A 9,496-nucleotide genomic window follows, 5' to 3' on the forward strand; every position below is an offset into this window, starting at 1 on the left:
GCCTCCCAGAAAGACATTCTTAATCGCATGTTCTCTCTCTCTCAAAGGTCTTCTAGTTGAATCAGTAAACTATACTCTCATCTTAGAAGACATTTCAGTCAAGAAAATATTAAAAACAATATTATTGCTAGTTATAGTTAAGGAACCTGTGTCCTACTGAGAATAAGGTATGTAAAACATTACTAGATGAGTTATGATACTAAGGTCAACAAAATATGATGCATTTTTAATTATGCATATGTATACATTGACCTTATTCTGTGTATTATGTGAACATGGTAATTAAGACACAAACTTCAGAAGCCTCATTTCTGGTCAGCTAGTACATGACCAGTGTGACCTTACACGCTTCTGATTTGTTACCGTGAAAACTGAAGGATATATGTATATAAACATATGCAAACATACACATGCCTTTAAAAGGTATTCAGTACATAGCACTGTATAAGTATAAGAGGCCATTACTATTAGGGAAGCGTTAGATTCCTATGTTCAGTTCTTTTTCATCATGGTGACCAAATAACCAATGAATTAAGGCAAGAAGGATTTATTTCAACTTGTGGTCTTGTGGTAGGGGAGGAATGGAGTAGTGAGAGCTTGTAGCACGGCTTGGTAACATCTGGGTGGACCAGGAAGTAAAGAGCTCAGTCTGAAACCAACGCCAGCTATACCCCTCCACCCCCACCACATTGCTATAAAACACCAACTACGTTCATGTCAATAGGTTTCCTGACCTTGAAAAACAGCACCTTCCGCTGAGAAGCGGGTGTTCAGGCACATGAGTCTATGGGGGACATTTCTTATCCAAGCTATAACACATCTTTACTGCCTTACTTTTTCCTGTAACATCATAAACAGAAACATTCAGGAACAGATCTTACACTGTGTGCTAGATGCAGCCCATAAACTTGCACTCTCTCTGAGCTACAAAGGAGTTAAATCTGTTTAAACACTGTGTGAAATGTCAGAGTCTGACACTCATTAAATATTCTTTCCCAATGTCTAGAGTAGATTTTGTCCAAGTTGAATGAATGTGTTAAATAATAGACTTCTGTTATCAAAACCAAGCACTATTCATTTCATTTACTCAATCTGATGAGTGTTATCATTAATTTCTATTAAATAATGGGGACTTGGAACAATGGGTCGGCCTTAAAGACTAGGCTCTCAACTGAAATTATAAATTATTAGCATTGTATACATTAGAATCAAAAGATTTTGCTATGACAATGGCTATTTTTTGGTTTTCCAAATTAAATGGTTTTTGAACTGCCGAAAGTACTTAATTAGAACTTGGATGACTCCGACTTATTGAGCGAAGATGTCCGTTAGAAGAGGAACTGCACTCCTACTGAATACAGCAATGGGGCATCTGAGAGGATCTCCTGAGCTGTGGAATACCCGGGGAAACAAACATCAGCTCTAGGCTTGTCATTGATGCCCGTTATTAATTAGATGCGATTTTGAAGAATAGGAGTATATTATATGTAGTAGAAAATTGCTCCACACTGTGGCTATTGTTTAGGATTTTTAATTTCATCTTCCTAAACGTATTTCCTTTCTAAGTTATTTCCTTAAATAGGTGGTACATATTAAGTATCAGCTGCCTTTGAAGGTATTACAGAGAGCAAGAAATGGGATTCAAACTGTGCTATTGTGGAATATTCTCTGTATCTCTAAACCAAAATTAACACTGCTCTAGGTATGCTCAGATGATAAAAGTACCTGGCAAGTTCAAACTCATTGAGGGATCAATCAACAAAAGTCATCCTTTAATAGATTTGCCCATTAATCTTAAAACATACTAATTTTGCTTTTACTACAACAAAAGATAAGAGTTAAATGAACATTTTACAGTTGTTAATGTTTAACCTAAAAAATTGCTATCACATTGCAAGCATAATAGAATCTAAATAACAGATATTTAATTATGAAAAGTTAAAAACCAAATAGAAAACCTCATGCACTTTAAGACATGGAGTGAGAAGCCGAAGAGAGAGCCAGGGGTGAAGAGCACGAGCCACACTTCCAGAGGACTGAAATTCAGTTCCCAGACTCACATCGGGAGCTCACAACCACCTGTAACTCCAGCGGGTCAGACGCCCTCTTCTGGCGTCCATGGGCACTGCACCCCACACACACATACACCTAAGTAAGAACAAATATGAAAGAAGGCAGTACAGACCGTTGGAGGACCTGGTGTCTTACATTAGGAACTATTGCAACTACTGTAACTATATATGATTTTTATATAGGTTTACAACTGAAGCACAGAAAGGGAAAGAATTTATGGTTCCACAGAGACTTTTCTGAAATTCAGACAAGAAAGTTATTCTCTCAAATAAACCTTCAGGAGACTCAATCCCAGCATTGCCAATATGAAATTTAAAAAGTAAAAGTAAAAATTATTTGTCTTTTTCAAAATGAATACATACTTTTGATAAACATTCTATCCAATACCTAATTTCAAAAATCTCCACATCAAAAGTTTATACCACCATTTTATTTCAGAGAAAAATAAGTCTAAACGCCCCAAGACCACAGGTGGGAGTTTACCTGAGTGACATTATCATTGCTTTCTGATTAGTGATTTATTTACAGCCAGCTCAGAGATTTACATCTAGAGCAAGATAGAACACAGCAAGCAAATGGAAACTTTAGATTTAACATGAGCACGTGGTGAAACGTCAGGAGGGGCGAGGCCTTTTTGTCAATACCCCTCATGGAGGATGATGAATGGAAGCGTGCACCTCCGCTGCAAGGGAATGCGAAAGCGGGGCACAGGGAAAGGAGGATGTGCTTTCTGGATCAGAGTTTCCTACACATGCCACGAGTTCATAAACAGCTTTGCTCTTGTGCTTTTCCCACCCAAACCTCCTTGGCTCTGTGTTTCCAAACCAACCGCCTTCAGCATTTAGCTGCCGGCTGCTCTTGTCTCCTAAATGAAGGTGAATTTAATCTTTGACCCACAGACTCCCAAGTTGTTCCAGTTCTTTAATTTTCACTCCATATTCCTCTCTGACAGCCTATTTTAGATGCCAAAGAGCTGGGAATTGTGACCCTTCTTATCTGTTAATGCCAGGAGGACGACACAGTTGCTGCATGCAATTTTAAAATACTCAGCAAGGCTAGCATTCAATGAAAATTTATTTTCAATACTACTTCTGCCTGATGTCTATGTTACAGTGCAAAAAATCAATTTTTAATAATTTGATTGCTTTGTGAAGACTTCTTAGGAACTGTTCAAAGATGGTTCAAATTTATTGAGCCCTTAGGGCCATGCCCATGCTATTCAGGAGGGGAACATGAAATCCCATTCTCATGAATAGAAATACAAGGCATGCCTTAAGACGGGCACGGAAAGAGAATATTAAATCTCTCCTGCTAAGAACTCTCTTTTCCGTGTTTCATAATCATTCCAACACCACTTCCCACTAGTGCTAGACTATGCCACAGGATCTATGAATGGACTCGCCCAAGATTCTGTGGGATGATTTTATGTAAGTTGAAACCAGACACTGTTAATATTACTGTATAAACTTGCCACTAACTCCAGTCGTGTTCAGAAACCACTAGGAAAGACTGGATTTCAACCTTTGTGGAACTTATCGGATATGATAGGAGACGTAGAATTCATTGATCTATAGTGTTCCTCTCCAAAGGTGATCTCCTACATTGAGACGAATATATTTAAACATGCCTACTATCAGTGTATATGGGTTTTTTGTTTTGTTTTGTTTTCTTTCGTCTTGTATATCTCAACTGGCCTCTACCTTACTATGTAGTTAAGGATGATCTCAAATTCCTGATCCTCCTGCCTCTAGTTCTTAAGTTTTAGGATAACAGCTGTGTTCCTGCGGGCCTGGTTTTATGAAGTACTGTGACCTGAATCCAGGCGCACACTAAGGAAGAATCTACCAGCTAAGATGTATGTCTAGCCTAACTGTTACGAATTTTGACATGAACCTGTGTTCACACTCATGGTTGCGATTTTACTCATGTTTTAAATCATGTCATTGGTAACAGTTTATTCCATCTCTAGCTAATAGAAAATGGCTAGCACTAGTATTTCCATGGTGGAATCAACTTCATTCCTTACAGAACACACCTAGGAGAGCCAACCAACCAGCTGAGCAAACACCTGTACATTAACAAAGTAATAAGCCATTCTCATTGCTCCTGGTTGCAGGCCAGAGTAACTAAGTAAAACCCTAGGACTAAAGACACCACACACTTCAACCACAGTACTTGAAGAAATCAGGCTGGTATTGACTTTAAGTCCTGGTCTTCATCTTTGGAGGCCCTGTCCCTGTGCCCACCAAGCCTTGACCCCTCCCTGGAGGAGGGTCAAGACAGCCTGCCAAAATCTTGACCACTCCCCGAGTCTATTTAAACTGCTTCCCTGGAAAGTTCCCTTGTGGTCTCCCCCTCCCTCCAGTGGTTGCCTTTGTGGCTTCTGGCTCCCCCTCGGGGCCACCGGAGAGCATAGGAATCCCATTAAACCTGGATATTTTTTAACTTGGCTTGTTGTAATTTGGCTTGATTGGGATTTTTGCATAGGCAGAGAGCTCGCATTAAGAAAACTCCTAACACTGACCTGAAGCACACTCCCCAAAGGCTAATTTTCATGATGTGAAAAGAAGTTGTGCAAGCTGCAAGATGGAGAAAGTGGTCCATATCCAGCCCAACCCAGTCTGAATGCCTGAGAGCTAGAACAATGACAGGACCTGTAGGATGTCCCCAATGTTTCTGCAATGGCATGTACTTCCGGTAGGGTAACGAACAACTGTCTAATTGGACCCAAGTTCTGCTCAATAGAACAGAATTCATGCATGGTAATATAAACCCAGCTGGGAACCCATGTCCATACAAGAGAACCTACTACACCATATTGTTAAATTAATACAGTATTCCAACTGTTTTATGAATACTTATCCTTATACTCATAGGTAAGTGTAGCGCCCACATCTCACAAAGGAAACTTCTTTTTGAAGAAGATGGAGGCTAGGAAGATCCACAGCTGGTCAAAATGCAAATAAACAGCAGTGTGGTGTGCCATCCCAGGTGGGCTATCTATAGCACAGCTCCTGCACATACGGTTCGGGGAACATCTTGAAAGAGGAGCTAGAAAGATTGTAAGAGTCCGAGACTGGCACAGCCCCTTCTGGACAGAGCAGACTGGGAATTCTGCATCCATGAACTCCCAACAATATATTGCCTACATAAAACCTGCAAGGGCCACAGCAGCACGGCTGGGGAGTATTCAGGAGGCCCCACTCTAAGTGAAGAGCTGAAAGTAATTAATGGCTGTTAAGGAAAGGGGATCAGGGGTTGTTTTTATATTTGTTTTGCTTTGCTTTGTATTTTTGTTTTGTTTGTTTTCAGGGACAAAATCCTAATCCTAAATTGTCAGTTGTAAACACATGCAAATAAGAACATTAATTAGACTCAATAGATGTGAGTTTATGCAAATATGCATATGTGGCGGCTAATCGTGTTTGTCAATTTGACAACACCCAGAAGACAAAACCTGAACTCAGATTAGCCTGTGGCCCTGTCTCTAGGGCATTTTCTTCATTGTTAATTGGTAGAAGAGGGCCCAGTTTACTGTGGGTGGCACCATCTCTAGGCAAGTGGACCAGAGCTGTATAAGAAAGGTAGCTGAATGTGAGTCAGGGAACAGCCAGAAAAACTTTCTTCATTGGTTTCTGCTTAAAGTTCTTGTATTCTTGTGATGGACTGAAACCAGTAATCTGAAATAAACCCTTTCCTTCCCAGAATTCTTTCTGTTGTGGTGCTTATCCCAGCAACAGAAACCAAACATGTGTGTATGTGCACGTGTGTGTGCATGTGTGCACGTGTGTGTGTGTGTGTACGCATGCATGCACGTGTGTGTGTGTGTGTACAGTGGGGGTCATGAATTCAGTGGGATGATTAGGAGACCATTGGATAAATTTGAGAGGATGAGGGTGGATAGAAATGATTCAAACATAATAGACTCAGATATGAAATTCTCAAAGAAAAAGGAAACAACAAAAAAGATTCTGCAGAAGCATCTTGAATATGTCTGTAGCAGCCTATTAATGGGGTATAAAACATTAAGACTGCTTCTCCAATGATATAAAACACTGGCAAATTAGATGCCAGAAATGCTGACATAAATTGACTAAGACTTAAAACTATGGCTGAAAGAAGTGGAATTTAAGAGAGTTTGATCAAAGGCAACCTTATAAAACACGAAGTTCTTTGTTTTACTGTTATTTATTGAAATGCCCAGAAAAGAATGTCCCTAAAGAAATACTTCCCATTAATTTCATCTACATGTCAAGTATTAAGCAAAGTTTAAGGATTTGCCATGGGTAGTTCATTAATGTATTTTCTGCAAATAGCGTGTAAAACTGCCATGTGAAACATCAGTGTCATGCAAGGCGAAGCTTAGGGACAGTAAATAAACTGTGAGAGTCATACATTCATCCTTTCTCTGGCTGGTACCAAAAAAGTGAACTAAATACTCCATGTTCTTTTCCAAGTAGCATCTCTGTCTCACATCTACGATTCTTTTTTTTTTTATTTAAGTTCACAATTCTCCTACTTCTATTTTAAATTCTCTTCCATTTATTTTGGTGGAGTATTCTAGTCTCCTTAAGTAATTTAAAATCTTAATCTTGAAATACAGAATTTAGTCTTTCCAGTGTTCTGAAAATTCAGTAGGCAATTCTTTTGCCTCTTCATCCATACACTTCTAACAGGGGTGACCTGAATGGAGCCAAGGGTGAATACTACAATACTTCACGAACACCTTGTCAAGGGCAAAGATTTGCCCTGTGGCAGAAATGACAGCACACAATGAATTATTCAACTCACTGTAGGAGCAAATGTGGCCATGCAGCACAATTTCTTAATTATAATAAAGACGAAAAGCTAAAAGAAATTATTTTAGACCAAAATAAAGGTGATTAGAATGAGGGTACTGTTTAATCTACATCCAAGGCGGGTATGAGCCTTTTATATTAATCATATCTGATTTTTTGATATCTTACCAGCATCCCTTAAATCATAATTAGCACTAAGTAGGAGGAGGGGATCACCAAGCAAGAGGTCATGGAATGAAGCCAGAGCACTGACATTGGAGTTCATTGATGTTACTTATTTCAATAAGCTGCACTCACTCTGTTAAGTGCAGACAAGGAACACATTGGCAGAGCCATGCATTGAGACAAAGTGGAGTCAGTGTCCAAGAGAAGCATTTTCAACACACAAGACCTTGGGATATGGCGCTTTGGGAACACAGTGATACTACAAGCAGAGAGAAAATAGAGTGGCAACCTGGAAAAATGTCAGTGGCTAAGCTACAGTTTCGATAGAAAAAAGAGAACCATCTGGTTAATCTAGATATCACAGAGTAACTGTCCTAGCTCTGTTCACCAAAAAATAGAAAGAGATGAGGAAAGTAAGGATTGACATTTTAATAACATCTGAAATTGTTGGGTCCAAGAATAAAGAAAATAAAAATGTAGATTACAAAAACAGGAATATAGAAATAAAGAATTATAAAGTTATAAGCCTAGGAGAATGAGAACAGACTTTCTTAGTTGCTTAAGGATTAACTATTAACAGTGGGTTACTCCGCTTTACAACCCGTAGCTCTATTTACAAGGCCAAAACATTTCTGAAAACTGAGAGCTAGCCTACGGATATGAGATGAGTCAACTTTTAGAAGATAGATATATGACCTCTGGGTTATGCATTTTCCCTGCTATGTGAAACTGGCAGCAGCAAAGGGGAGAACACAGGCTTTAGCAAACACCACCTGGAAGTACCAAGGCAGACAATAGATTAAGTACAAACACTAGTTTAACTAAAAAAACTCTGATAATGGAGATTTTAAAGTAAGGCAATCTGTATCTGAGTTTTACCTTGAGATTGTAAAAAAATTCCTCTGTTCAGACCTAATGCTTGGTGCCCCTACTATAAAAAGGTGGGTTCAGAAACCAGCCTTTGCCGCAGCCTTACAAAATCTATCTCTGGCTGTAGTCTAGGCTAGCTGGTAAGCTTTTTGTGCCCCATGGAGATTACTTATATATTTCTTTCCCAGATTATGTTTTCTGGAATCAAGTTTGCTTCTGGTTTATTAGACTTTGGTTGTCTGTCCCCATCTTTGTGTGACCCCCCCCCTCATGGACCCAACAAAATATGAAGTAAGCATTACTAAAACTCCACAGAATAAATGGACCAACATTGATGCTGTACCTGCTACCCGTGTGTCACACCCTGGACCTGCCTTTATCCAGCCCAGTTCAGAGATTCTTACCACTTACATTCAGTTATGGAAATCTATGGAATGATAAGGAAAACACTCTAAATTAGCCTATGGTGGTATATGATTTGTGTTTTAATAAACAAATCCTGCCTAAAGATCAGAGGGCAAAGTAGTCATACTGGTCAGCCATACAGACCAAGGAATAACACATACCTTTAATCCCAGGACTTGGGAGACAGAAGCAGAGAGATCTCTGTTAGTTCAAGGCCACCCTGGGTTAAACAATCTGCCTAAAAGAGAAACAGAGATCACACAAAGGTGATCCCAGCACTAGGGATCACATGCATTTCATCCCAGTACTAGAAGGGTGGAGACAGGACAGATATGCCTAGGCTGAGGCAGGAATATAAGGGGGAAAAGACAGAAACTCAGTGCAGTGTGGAGTGTAGGATGTGGAGTCTTCAGGTTTCATGAAGACAGAATATCTCCCATTTCGGTCTGAGGTAAAGATAAGAGCAAATGGCTGGCTGATTTGCTTTACTGATCTTTAGGTTGAAGCCCAATATCTGTCTCTGGGTTTTTTATTATGCATGCTACATTAGTCTGATGAATTCAATCCAAAAAGAAGTTCAAGTGGATCCTGCTTTCCTGGACCCTCCCTACAGCCCAAACCATCCAAGCTAGTACTGGCCCCCTGCTCAATCCTGCCCTCCAACTCCAGAAGATTCCTGCCACTCAGGCAAAGGCCACACCAGTCAGAACCTGTGAGTGGCCCATCAGTCCCCACAATTTCCCCTTCCCTGAATTTCGTTCTTTGGGACCTTGCCTGCAGTCCATGGCATCCCAACTCATGCCTGGCTTGGTGTATGAAGTTCTTCTGTATATGTGTTGCTTTTATTGGTTAATGAATAAAGAAGCTGCTTGGGCCTATGACAGGGCAGAAAAGAGAAAAGCAGTAAATCCAAGAGGTGATAGAGGAGAAAAGAAGGCAGAGTCAGAGAGATTTCATGTAGCCCCCGAAGGAGACAGATGCTGGACAGAACCTTCCGGGATCACCTGTATCTGAAGAGAAACAGAAGACTGGATAGGATGGGGTTGGGGGGAGGAGCTAGGAGGAGAAGAAGGATGAGAAACTGTGGGTAGGATGTAAAATAAATGATAGATAGATAGATAGATAGATAGATAGATAGATAGATAGATAGATAGATAGATAGATAGATGATAGATAGATAGATG

This window comes from Microtus ochrogaster, chromosome 1, assembly GCF_000317375.1.
Source record: "Microtus ochrogaster isolate Prairie Vole_2 chromosome 1, MicOch1.0, whole genome shotgun sequence".
NCBI lineage: Eukaryota > Metazoa > Chordata > Mammalia > Rodentia > Cricetidae > Microtus > Microtus ochrogaster.